The sequence below is a fragment of the Cebus imitator genome, unplaced genomic scaffold (genome assembly GCF_001604975.1).
Source record: "Cebus imitator isolate Cc_AM_T3 unplaced genomic scaffold, Cebus_imitator-1.0 Scaffold103, whole genome shotgun sequence".
Classification (NCBI taxonomy): Eukaryota; Metazoa; Chordata; class Mammalia; order Primates; family Cebidae; genus Cebus; species Cebus imitator.
The window spans coordinates 4,261,683-4,275,580 of NW_016107418.1; the positions used below are offsets into that span (position 1 = coordinate 4,261,683).

A 13,898-nucleotide genomic window follows, 5' to 3' on the forward strand; every position below is an offset into this window, starting at 1 on the left:
GGCTTACTGCAACCTTCACCTCCAGGGTTCAAGCAATTCTCCTGCTTCAGCCTCCCAAATAGCTGGGACTACAGGCATGTGCCACCATGCCTGGCTAATTTTTTGTATTTTTAGTAGAGCCGGAATTTCACCATGTTAGCCAGGATGGTCTCGATCTCCTGACTTCATGATCTGCCTGCCTCAGCCTCCCAAAGTGCTGGGATTACAGGTGTGAGCCACTGCACCTAGCCTATTTCTTTCATTTTTGCCGTTGAATATATTCCATTGTATGAATATGCTATATTTTATTATGCAGTCATCAGCTGATAGACATTAAGGCTGTTTTCACTTTTTGGCAATTTTGAATAATGCTGCCATGAACATTCTTGTACAAATTTTTGTGTGAGCCTGTTTTCATATCTTTTGTGCGTATACCTAGGATTGGAATTACTGGGTCAAATGTTAACTACGTTTAATATTTTGAAGATTTTTTCCTCCACATTGTCACCAGCTGTTGCTATTGTCATTTTCACTCTGACCATCCTGTGGGTATGAAGAGGTGTCTCATTACGATTTCATTCACATTTCCCTGATGGCTAATGACACTGAGCATCTCTTCATGTATTTGTTGAGCGCTTGTGAATCTTCCATGGAGAAATGCCTAGTCATGCCTTCTGCCCATTTTAGAATTGAGTGGTCTGTCTTCTTGTTATTGAGTTGTGAAGAGTTCTTTGCAATTCCCTTATCAGATATATGATATAATCCCAATATCAGATGTATGATTTGCAAAGCTTTTCTCCCACTCAGTAGGAGTCTTTTCACTATCTTGATGGTGTCCTTTGAAGGACAAACGTGAATTTTGATGAAGCCCAACTTTATCTATTTTTGCTTTTGTTGCTCGTACTTTAGGTCTCATAGCTAAGGAGCCTTTGCCATATCAAGGGTCATGAAGATCAGTACTATGACTTCTTCAAAGACTTTTACAGTTGTGTCACTTACATTTAGGTCTTTGATCCCTTGTAGGTTGTGTGTGTGTGTGTGTGTGTGTGTGTATGGTGTGAGATAGGGGTCCAGCTTTATTCTTTTGCATGTGGATATCCATTGGTTGTAGCACAATTTGTTAAAAAGACCATTCTTTACTCCATTGAATTGTTTTGGCATTCTTGATGAAAATCAATTAACTGTAATTGTGAGCATTTATTTCTGGACCATCAATTCTTTTTCATTGACCTTTATGTCTAGCTTTATAGTACCACTTTGGTTTGGTTGCTATAGCTTTGCAGTAAGTTTTGAAATGAGGAATTGAATTGTGAGCCCTTCACCTTAGTTCTTTTCAAGATTATTTTGGTTATTCTGAGTTCTTTGAATTGCATGTAAATTTTAGGATTAGATTTGCACAGAAGTCAGCTGGGATTTTGATAGGGATTGCATCAACTCTGTAAGATCACTTTGGCGAATATCATCATCTTGACAATATTAAGTCTCTTGATCCATAACTATGGGTTGTCTTTCCATACATTTAGATCTTCAAGTTTTAAAATTGTTTTTATCATCTCATCTTTGATGATCCATGGAAATGTATAGAAATACAATTTATTTTTGTCTCTTATCTTGTATCCTGCTACTTGGCGGAACCCATTTATTAGTTTGGCTAGTTTTTAGTTGATTTCTTAGAATTTCCTGTATACAAGAGCATGTCATCTGTGAACAGAGATGCCTTTATTCCCTACTCTCCAACTGCATTTATTTGATTCTCTTACCCCACTGCTCTGGCTGGAACCTGCTGTACAACATTGAATAGAAGTGACACAGACATCTTTCTTGGAGCCTCTCTGTGGCCCCATCCACAGGTATGTCACCTGACGGCATGTAGGTTGTCTTCACTGGCATCTTTGGGAATGGTGTGGATCAGAACAGTATCAAAGACAGAACTCAATGACCAAATGACGAAAGAATTTTCTTTCTTGATAGACATGAATCCTTTAATCAACAGTCTTTGGATATGACAGATGCAGGTATTAATACACTTACCTGAATCATGCACAACCCAAACGACTTCATCTTGGTAACATTCTCCCTGAAGTATTATCAGATGGTTTTCCTGAAAACCAGAAATATTATGTCTGTTTTTGATCTGTTCTACCAGTCTAGTGACTTGATAGGGTCTCTCAAGAAAAAAATTGTCTACGTACACACGCACGCATGCACACACACACATGCACACGCATATGCACACACATGCACACGTGACCACTCACGCACATGCACACATACACATGCACACGCACACACATATGCACATGTGAGCACTCACACACATGCACACACGCATATGCACACACACGTGCACATGTGCGCACATGTGCACACACATGCACACACATGCATGCATGCACACACATGCACACGCGTGCGTGCACGTACACACACACACACACACACACACACACACACACACTTCCCTTCTGCTGTCTCCAGTCCCCAGTAGCTGGATCGAGTTGTCTCTCCCACCTGAAGGTCAGCTCACTCGGCTTTCCAAATCAATCTGAATATGGAGTGAACTGTCTTTGGTGCTTACTATGGTTTGAGATCTGACCTGTGGAGGTTCTTCAGGGTCATTAGTGTGCAGGGCCTCTGAAAGATGGAAACTCATCTATTTGGTCACTGTGGCACTCCAGGACCCAAACGGTGTCTGTCACACCACAGGCACTCAATATGTATGTGCTGAGTGAGTGAAAAGTGCATGTTAGGCACAGGGAGGGAGAGAGATGGGGTGATTTGAATGGGGGAGAAATGGAACTAGAATGGAACTAGAATCAGGAGTGGAGCTTGGCAGGAAAGAAAGGAAGAGAAGCCAGGTCATGCTGGCGCTAATCACCACGATGACTTCTGTGCTTGAGAACGTGTGGAGTAGGTAATGCTCAGTTAGTATTATTTTCATAAATCAGTGAATGTAAGAAACAGAGAGACAAAAAGAATAGCAAAGCATAAATAACCTCAAAAGATAAAAGAAACCAAACCCTGCACTTGCAGTAAGTTTCCATCATGGCTCATAAAAAACAATAGTCTCTAGGGCCTGTCTACAAAGCTGAGATTCTGTAGGGAGCGTGCACTGCAGACCACCTGGCCGTATGGGCAGTGCTCTTTCCTAGTTATGGCATTTTCCCTCTATTCCTGCCTCCTTCCCACCTAGTAAGCTGGGCTGAACAGCTGGAGGATAATATGTCTTCCCTCCCTTTCTCTTAAGGATCGCAGCTCCCAGGCTTCTTGGTTGTTGGTTCTGGGTCACTGCTCCAAGCCTCTCTCTTTCCCATTTCAGATTCCTAGCCACTTTCTAGGCAGAAAACACCCCAAGACCAAAAGAGATGCAGAAAAGAATAGGAAGAAAGTGGGCATTAAATGTCAAAATTCTCAAAAAACCCTAACATTCAGCACCGAGTCTGCCCCTCCACCCCAGTCGCCTTGGCCAAAGTGTCCATCCCTCTTTGTTTTGTTAATACCCAGTGTTAGAATCTTTTATTACCAAAAGTCTCACTTTAGAATGCCTGCACCTAGGGATTGAGGGACAGGGATTTCCTTGTCAATATCTACAGTGGTGGAGAGGAAGCCAGTCCTCAAAGAGACTGAGAGAAGTGAGGGGAATCCGAAAGAGGACGGCGTCAAGGAAGAAGTGTTGCAAAGGGGGCAAGGAGAACCCACAAAACCAAATTCAAAGAGGAGTCAGAAAAGCCAGGAATGGCTGGGTGTGGTGGCTCAGGCCTGTTATCCCAGCACTTCTGGAGGCTGAAGCAGTTGGAGGAGTTCGAGACTAACCTGACCAACATGGTGAAATAAAAAAATTAGCCAGGCTTGGTAGCAGGTGCCTGTAATCCCAGCTACTAGGGAGACTGAGGCAGGAGAGTCGCTTGAATCTGGGAGACGGAGGGTGCCACTGCACTGCAGCCTGGGCAACAGAGACAGACTCTGTCTCAGAAAAAAAAAATAGAGCAAGGACTAACACAAGGCTTTGGAAATCTGGGTCTTTGCTCATGAAAGAAGTTCCCATTCCCATGGAGCCAGGGGTGGAATAAAGATAGCAGTAGGTTAAGGAGTGAATGGGAGATGGTGATTATCTATTTCAAAGGGTAGTGCACTCCATGGTTATTTGATGAAAATGAATGGGAGAGAGTGAGAGAGTTGGCTTCAGAGATGGTCACAAGTCTGGAGTAGCTACTGAGAAGACTGGGAGAGAAAGCAGGAAGGGCTCCAGGCTGAACTGAGCACTGCTGAGTTGCCCTGAGTGGTGTGGGGTGGGGGAAAATCAAACGCTGACCTGGCCAGCCCCATACATGGGGGATTGCTGCTGTGTCTGCCCGGCACTGTGATTTGCTGGGCCTGGCAATACCACTGCGGCTCCTGCTTATGGTCATCAGATGTCTCAGGAGCAGGTATTCAATGTCTAGGAGGTTACTGCAGGGTGGAGTTTTTGAATGGTAGCCATTCTTCTGCCTCTGGTGTCACAGTCTTCCTGGGAATACTAAGGATCGGTGAAGCAACTCTCCTTGAAGCTCCACACATCACCCTTAACTATTGTGGATATTCCTGGCACAGGGGATCTGTCGGATTACACAGCTCGGGGAGGGCTGCTTATGCCACAGCTGGCTGCTGCAGAGTCCAATCTCACTCTGAGCCCAGCGCAAAACTAGCATCTTCCGAGTCGCCAAATAAAGAGGTCAGGATGATATTCTCAAGTGTAGTTGGTGCTGTCTCTACAGTCCAAAGAGGCCTATTCACTGTGGAGTGTTGTTCTGAGTGGTAGGAGGCTAAAGGCACAATCACTTGTTCTTTTCCTCAGAGGAGATAGCTCAGCACAGCTAAGACCACTAGACTCTGAAAATATTCATCAACCTGGAAGAATTCTGGGTCTTTTTCGGGTTTACTTTTTGTCCTATGGCACAGTTCTGTTTCCTCAGGGACTCCAGAGTAACTGACACTTCCTGACCCCTAGGTCTAATGAACATGATGTCATAAATATGTTCAGTGTGATGATTTGTGGACGGTCCCTGTGATCAAGCTCTCTTCAGACTATACTATTTCAGAGAGTGGGAGAGTTAACACAGCCCTGAGTCAGATCGTGAATGTGTACTGCTGTCTGCTCCGAGTGACTGCAGCGGCTGCTGATCCTCTTTCCTGCTGGGGACTGAAAAGACGTATTCTCCAGACTAAACGCTGCATGCCAATTTCCTGACCCTGTGTTGGCTGCAGTGAAGTTATCGCCTCTAGCACAGCAGCTGCAATTGAGCCTAGCACAGGGTTAAGTTTCCTAGAGGCACGAATGATGCTTTTGATCTTTACAGGGGCCCAGACTGGTGAATTAAATGGGGTGCTGTCAGTCTCATAAGGCTGGAATTAAGATGTTGGGAGGGCTGAATTCATTTCTGGAGGCTTTGAGAATGGATCTGCTTCCAATATCATTCAGGTTTTCGGCCAGATTCCATTTTTGCAGTTGCAGAACTGAGGTTCTTGTTTCCTTGTTGACTGTTAGCCAGGAGTCAATCTTTGCTCCTAGAGGCTGCCCAGATTACTTCAAATGCATCCCATGTGGACCCTTTCCAGCAACTGGAAGTGGGGGTGACAGGGCCAGGGGAGAAGATCCTCTCATGCTTTTAATTTCTCTTTCTTTTTCCTTTTCTGTCTCATTACTTTGACTCCAGCCAGAGAAAGCTCTCTGCTTAATTTTAGGACCCATGTGCTTAGATTGTGCCCACCCAGGTAGCCGAGGATAATCTCCCTGCTTAAGGTCCCTAACTTCAGTTGCATCTCGAAAGCCCTTTGCCACGTAATGTGACATATTAATAGGATCCAGGGATTCAGATGTGGACATCTTTGGGAGCCCACTGTATTGTGTACCACAGTGAACCATTTTCTATGCTTGTTTGTTTCAGAAGACATAGTATGTCACGGCAGAAAAAGAGAAAACAGAACCTGTTTCCTGAACCTGAGTTTCACAGCCCTAACCAGTCTTCAGTAGAGGACCGCTGTGCTTCGGCAACACAATAAATTGTGGAGTACATGAGGGGCCAGCGGAATGCAGAGGTCAAGGTCCTATGTCGTAAAGGGAGTTCTGGTGGGAATTCTCCGGCGACATAGCAGCCAAAAGACATTTCCAAGTGGGCATTTGATATTCATTATGGAATGATTTCCATCGCTGTGATACAAGTCCTTCTGCAGACCTCTGTACCCCAAACCCAGACGCTTAGTGAGAGGTGTTTCTGCGGGAGTTGAGGGGAGGCTGAGGTTCCCATCTAGGTTAATGTGACTTGTGACAGACAGTGGAAGCTGAAGCCTTGGGTAAAGAAGTGACCCTAAGAACTAGAGTGACCAGGAGCTCACAGAAATCCCGAGGAGGGGTCTGGACATCACGCAACATGGCATTGGGGGTGTGAGCCCATCTTGTCTAGGTCTAGTGTCAAGAAGCCTTTACCTGTCATTTGGGTCACACGGGTTAGGCAGATAGGGCCATGTTGCGGGATCTTGAAAAATCCAGGCTCAGAATTTTAAAGTTTGTCCCACAAACTGTGAGAAAGCTCTGCAAGTTCTGCAGAGCAGTGATAAGATGAAGTCAGTGTTTCTGCAGGAGAGAAGGTGGGCAGTGGGGTATTGGCCAGGAGAAGAGCAAATCACTGTTCTCTGACCACTTTCTGGGAGGGGCTGACTGAGGGCTGGCTTACCATTTAGAGTGGAGTCTACTTGGTAAAGAGCAGAAAAATTTGAACTGTGAGATGCTGACTTGACTGTGTTTCCTACTAGACCATGAACTTCTTGAGGACAGGGATTATGTGTTATTTACTTTTCAATTCCTGTGCTTAGGCTGGGGCATGGAACACAAGTATTCAGCAAATGTTTCCTGTCTGAGTCGTGTGTTACTAGCAGCAATGCCAGCTGCTCTTAGAAACAGACTCCAAACGCAGTGGCTCAAAAGTGATAATCATTTATTTATTTATTATTATTTTTAGATGAAGTCTTTCTCTGTCACCCAGGCTGGAGTGCAGTGACAAGATTATAACTCACTGCAGACTGGAACTGTTGGGCTCAAGCGATCCTCCTGTCTCAGCCTTTGAGTAGCTGCAACTATAAGCATGTACCAACATTCCTGACTAATTATTTTTTATTTCTGGGACAGAGTCTCACTCTATTTCCCAGGTTGGAGTGCAGTGGCACAGTCTTGGCTCACTGCAACCTCTGCCTCCCAGGTTCAAGCTATTCTTGTGCCTCAGCCTCCCAAGTAGCAGAAACTACAGGCTCAAGTCACCTTGACCAGCTATTTTTTGTATTTTTAGTAGAGATGGGGTTTTGCCATGTTGGCCAGACTGGTCTCCAACATCTGGCTCAAGTGATCCGCCCGCCTTGGCCTCCTAAAGTGCTTGGATTACATGCATGAGGTGTGCTTGGCCCTGGCTAATTTTTAAAAAAATTTTGCAAAGATGGGGTCTTGCTCTGTTGACCAGGCTTGTCTTGAACCCTTGGCCTCAAGCAATCCTCTGCCTCAGGCTGCAAAAGTGCTGAGATTACAGGTGTGAGACAGACACTGCACCTGGCTGGACATTTGGAAGTTTATTTCTGACTTGTGAGGTCCAAAAATTGGTGCAGGACAGTTCTGTGGCTGGCCCCAGACTGACCCAGTTCTTTCCCCTTTCACACTTGGCAGTTCTCAAGAACAGCTGTAGAATATGCTTAGAATACAACATCGTGAGATAGGCTGCCCCAAACAGGCCGACCCTTGTTCCTGTCCCTCCTAGAGAACGTAACATCTTGAGTTACATTCTCTAGGAAGGGCCTGGGACAGCCAAGGCTTTGATTCTCTCTTCCCTGGAAGCACGATGCCCCTCAAGGTTTTAGCCCAGTGGATCATGTGCCCCTGAGCTCTATAACCCAGGGCAGGCTGTCTTTTGGGGGTCCCTCAGCTATGATGCAAGTGAGACATGCACAATTGAGACCCTATTCACCTTGGGCAGCTTTTTCGAGGCTTGGAGGCCTGATATGGTTTGGCTCTGTGTCCCCACCCAAATCTCATGTAGGCCTGATATGGTTTGACTCTGTGTCCCCACCCAAATCTCATGTTAAATTGTAATTCCCAATGTTGGGGGAAGGACCTGGCGGGAGGTGATTTGGGAGTGGATTTCCCCCTTGCTTTTCTTGTGGTAGTGAGTGAGGTCTCACAAATTCTGATGATTTAAAAGGGTGTGGCTACATACTCAGTAGTGGGATTGTTGGGTCAAATGGTACCCAAAGGACTCTAAATCATTCTACTATAAAGACGCATGCACACATATATTTACTGTAGCACTATTTACAACAGCAAAGACATGGAACCAACCCAAATGCCCATCAACGATAGACTGGATAAAGAAAACGGGGTACATATACACCAATCGAATACGATGCAGCCGTAAAAAGGGATGAGATCATGTCTTACGCAGGAACATGGATGAAGCTGGAAACCATCATCCTCAGCAAACTAACACAGGAACAGAAAACCAAATACCGCATGTTCCCACTAATATTTGGGAGTTGAACAATGGGGACACATGGACACAGGGAGAGGAACAACACACACCCGGGCCAGTCGGGGGTGAGGTGAGGGGAGGGAAAGCATTAGGACAAATAGCTAATGCATGCAGGGCTTAAAGCCTAGATGATGGCTTGATAGAAGCAGCAAACCACCATGGCACACGTGTACCTGCGCAACAAACTTACACATTCTGCAAGTGTATCCTGGAACTTAAAGTTAAAAAAAAAAGTGTGTGGCACGTCCCCCTCTACTCTCTCTCTCTCCTGAGGCCGCCCCAGCCATGCCTTCTCTACAGCCTGCAGAACTTTGAGTCAGCTGAACCTCTTTTCTTTATAAATTACCTAGTCTCAGGTAGCTTTTTATAGCAGTGTGAGGATGGACCAATACAAGGTCTGGCTCACAATGAATCCTAGGCTATTTTGTCCCTTGCTGCCTATCTGAATGCCATAAATCCACTTCATGTAACTTGTGGCATATGTGTGTGTTCTGTGTTGCTGGACTCAGACAACCTGGTAACCAGTACATGGTGAGCCTGCTTTACAAATGGTTTCCAGATCAGAGAAGGGCTCTCCTCCAGGTAGTGATTCAAGGCCCCAGGATTGTTAATCCTGTGGCTCCCCCTCTTCCGCACATCATTTTCATGCTCTTTGTTTTACGATCTGGCAGAAGGGGAAACTGCACAGAGACCCATACACAGGAAGGTTTTACGCGCCAGGCTGGAACCCAGTCACATGACCACGCTACCCACGGGAAGCTGGGAAACATAACCCAGTGTGTGTCCAAGGAGAAGAGAAGGGCTTAGTGAACAAAATTTTCTGCCACGGAATACTAGGGAAGAAAGGAATGAACAAGAGCCCAGCACTGACTGTCACTGTTCACAGAGCAAGTCAGTTTGGTTACTTAAGGTGACTACATGTCAGCTTAGAACATGAAGCTATTTTCATGTGAACTCATATGAAACAATGATGGCACTTGTCAGAGGCACTCGTCAGCTCTCAGTAGTGTCCCATTATCGGCAGAGGCTGCAGCAGTGGGATGAAGCAGAAGCTGCCTTCTAAACCATGAGACTCCACACTCCAGCAGCTCAGAGTCTGATCAGCATCCTCCTCAGAGAGAGCGGCAAGTTTGCAGAGAGGGCAGGCTCGGCCCTGTGGGAGGGGGAGCTGGTTGTGTTGGGGCCAATTCAGCTGAGAGATCGCCGAGTGGCCTTGTGTGTGACACTGCACGCCCTGCCACCACTGAAGGCCTCGGCCATTTTCTTGGACTCCTAGTGGGATGGGAGAAGCTACTGGGAGAACTTCTCCTAAAGGAGGCCCAGTGGGGCCTGGTGAGGCAGGAGTAGAGTCCTGGAAGAGCCCCAGTGAGGAGTAGTGTTGATTGCTAAGTGTTTTAGTCCATTTGTGTTGCTGTAAAGGAATACCTGAGGTTGGGTGATTTATAAAGCAACGGGGTTTATCTGGCTCACAGTTCTGCAGGCTGTACAGGAAGCATGGAGCCGGCATCTGCTTCTGGTGAGGAACTCAGGATGCTTCTGTTCCTGGGGAAGGGGAAGAAGAACTGGTGTGTGCAGAGATCACATGGTGAGAGAGGAAGCAACAGAGAGAAAAAGAGAAAGAGAGGTCCGGGCGTGGTGGCTCACACCTATAATCCCAGCACTTTGGGAGGCCGAGGCGGGTGGATCACGAGGTCAAGAAATCGAGACCATTCTGGTCAACATGGTGAAACCCTGTCTCTACTAAAAATACAAAAATTAGCTGGCCGTGGTGGTGCGTGCCTGTAATCCCAGCTTCTTGGGAGGCTGAGGCAGGAGAATCACTTGAACCCAGGAGGCGGAGGTTGCGGTGAGCCGAGATCGCGCCATTGCACTCCAGTCTGGGTAACAACAACAAAACTCCGTCTCAAAAAAAAAAAAAAAAAAAAAAGAAGAGACAGAGAGAGAGAGAGAACTCACTCCTTACCTGAGGACAGCACCAAGCCATTCATGAGGGAGGAACCCACTCCCATGGCCCAAACACCTCCCACTAGGCCTCACCTCCAATTTGGAGAACAAATTTCAACGTGAGATTTGGAGACATAAACATCCGAACTATAGCATTCTTCCCTTGGCACCTCAAATGCCATGCTCTCCTCACAGGCAAAATACCATCATTTCTTCCCCATATTCCCAAAAGTCTTCATTCATTTCAGCATTAACTTCAGAGTTCAAAGCCTCATCTGAGACTCAAGGCAGGTCCTCTACAACTGTGAGCCTATTAAATGAAAATCAGGTTATTTACTTCCAAGATACAATGGAGGTAGAGGCACTGGATAGACACTCCTATTCCACAACGGAGAAATCAGCCAAAAGAAAAGGGTACTAGGCCCCATGCAAGTCCGAGACCAGCAGGGCAGACACGTGGGGCTTCCAACCTTGATGACGGGTTGACAGATGCAGCAAACCACCATGGCTTAAACGCTTTTATTTAAAGCTTAAAAGTAATCTCCTTTGACTCCATGCCCCCGGGCACACTGGTGTGAAGAGTAGACTCCCCCCCTTGGGCAGTCTAGTCCCATTGCTTTTCTGGGCACATCCCCTGTGGCTGCGCTCATGGGTTGTCGCTGAGTGCCTGCAGCATTTCTAGGTAGGGTCTCAAGTTACTTCTGACAATGGTAGGTCGGCAGCCCCCTTCCCACAGTTCCACTAGGCAGTGTCCCAGTGGGGACTCTGTGTGGGGGCTCCGACTCCCCCTACATTTCCCCTCAGCACTGCCCTAGTAGAATCTCTCTGTGAGGGCTCCATCCCTATGATAGGCTTCTGCTTGGGTACCCAGGCTTTTAGATATATCCTCTGAAATCTAGGTAGAAGCCACCAAGCCTCCACCATTCTTGTGTCCTGTGTGTTTGCAGGCTAACACCCGATGGAAGCTTCCAGGGCTTACAGCCTGCACCCTTCAGAGTGGTGGCCAGACATGACCTGAGGTTGTTTGAACCACAGCCGGAACCACAGTGGCCTGGATTCGAAGAGCAGTATCAGTATCTCAAGGCCGCACAGGACAGCAGCACCCTGGGCCTGTCCCCCAAAACCAAAATAATTCTGTCCTCTGCAGCCTCTGAGCCTGTGATGGGAAGAGCATCCTTGAAGGTTTCTGAGATGCCTTTGGGGCCTTTTCCTCACTGTCTTAACTATTAGTACCTGGCTTCCCATTGTCTGTGCTAATCTCTCTAGCAGGTGTTTGCTCCATAGCACCCTTGGATTCTTCTTCTGAAAATGCTCTTTCCTTCTCTGTAACATGGCCATGCTGCAAATATTCCAAATTTTTATGCCCTGTTTCCTTTTCTCTACCAATTTACCATAAGAAGTTAAAAGTAACCACACAGCAGCCTGAGCACTTTACTGCTTAGAAATTTCTTCCTCCAGATAACCTAGGCCATCACTCTTTAGTTCCGCCTTCCACAAAGTCCCACAGCAAGGACACAATGTAGCCAAGTTTTTTGCTAAGGCGTAACAAGGGGGACCTTTGCTCCAGTTCCCAATAAGTTTCTCATTTCCATCTTAAGACTCTGCCAGTGTGGCCTTTTTATTAAAAAAAATATTTTTTACTTTTTTGAGACAAGGTCTCACTCTGTCACCTGGGCTGGAGTGCAGTGGCGCAATCTTGGCTCACTCCAACCTCTGTTTCCCAGGCTCAAGTGATCAATCCTGTTACCTCAGCTTCCCAACTTGCTTGGACTGCAGGCACGTGCCACCACATCTGCCTAATTTTTTTTTGTGTGTATGTATGTGTGTATATATATATATATATATATATATTTTTTTTTTTTTTGGTAGAGATGGGGTTTTGCCATGTTGCCCAGGCTGGTCTTGAACTCCTGGACTCAAGGGAGCTGTCCTCCCTTGAGGAGGACCTTGGCCTCCCAACCTTTTGGAGTGTGGCCTTTACTATCTGTATTTCGATCAGCATTTTGGTCATAATGACTTAATTAATCTCTAAGCAGTTACAAATATTCCCTTGTCTTCTTGTCTTCTGAACCCACCAGTCTTCCAGCCTCTGCCCACTGCCCAGTTCCAAAACCACTTTTACATTTTCAGGTGTCTGTATATAACACCCTACTCCCTGGTCTAATCTTCTTAGTCCGTCTGTGTTGCTATAAAGGAATACCTGAGACTGGTCATTGATAAAAAGAGGTTTATCTGGCTCATGGTTCTGCAGCCTCTACAAGAAGCATGGTGCTGGCATCTGCTTCAGTGTAAGGGCCTCAGGCTGCTTCTACTCATGGCAGAAGGTGAAGGGGAGAGAGAAGCAGTAAGAGGAAGTGGGGGGATGCCAGGCTCTTGTGGGAGCAAAGAGAGTGAGAACCGGCTCACGACCAAGAAGCCAGCACTAAGCCATGGTCCCTCCTGGAAGTGGGGCAGAAATGGCTGTGACTGGAGCCTCAGTAGCCCTGACACCCTCAGGCACTCTTGCACGCCAAATCCACACTGCCTTCTGCAAGTACATGGCCTCCAGACTGCATTCTAGTCCATCTCTGCCTTTATGTGACCATCTGAGGGGTCAGAGTGACTGTACTCAGAGAGACCAGCACCACCGTGGGGAGTAAGTGAATTAACCATGAAGCCCTGCTCCAGGCTGACACACATGAGTGTCTCTGGCCCATCAGTGCTGGTCCTGTGCCTCTCTCAAGCCTACAGGGGCCCCTGACCCCAGGGTCTCTTGCTTCAGTGAAACTCTTACCTCTGTCTCTGCTCCTGTGCTCCTGACTTGGCCGTCTCCCTTGGGTTTCAGGGAAACACCTACCCCATTTTGTAATGTGGCAGTGGAGAATGTGTGAAGAATGTCAAGGAAGTCAGCGGCTCATGCCAAATGCCAAGTGTTAGCAGCCTTTCAACGTCAAGGGTGCCCCCCTGCCTCCCCACATCTGCACTCTGATGAGTTCACATAGTCCACAGGCGAATTGTGGCTGCCAGGCCTTTGTTTTTAATGTGATGCCCTGGCTTTATCAGTTTTTATGCCAAAGAAGGTATCTGAGTCCATCAGGGTTATGGCAAAGATGCCACTGACCAGGTGGCCTCAACAACAAGCATTTATTCCTCACCGTTCCGAAGGCTGGAAGTCTGAGGTCAAGGTGCCAGCGGGCTGGGTGTCTGGGGAGAACCTGTTTCCTGGCTCACAGGTGGCGCCTTCTTGCAGTGTCCTCACAGGATGGGAGGGCTGAGGGAGCTCTCTGGGGTGTCCTTTACATGGGTGCTAATCCCATTCACGAGGGTTCCACCTTCATGACCTAATCACCTCCCAACGCCCTCACTTCCAATCACCAACACATTGAAGTTAGGTTTCAATATATGAATTTGAGGGGACACAAGCATTCAGTCTATAGCAGAAGCAGATAT

The 13,898-nt window shown here is 46.9% G+C and overlaps 1 long non-coding RNA gene across 1 annotated transcript in view; it reads left to right on the forward strand.

The window, feature by feature from the left end:
- The first annotated feature begins 511 nt into the window (after nucleotides 1-511).
- LOC108310426 overlaps nucleotides 512-13,898 on the forward strand; it is a 20,400-nt gene continuing 7,013 nt past the window's right edge. The window contains exons 1-3 of the long non-coding RNA XR_005201670.1: nucleotides 512-524; nucleotides 1,635-1,640; nucleotides 9,694-9,696. This is a non-coding gene — a long non-coding RNA (uncharacterized LOC108310426). The remainder of the gene's footprint in view (nucleotides 525-1,634; nucleotides 1,641-9,693; nucleotides 9,697-13,898) is intronic.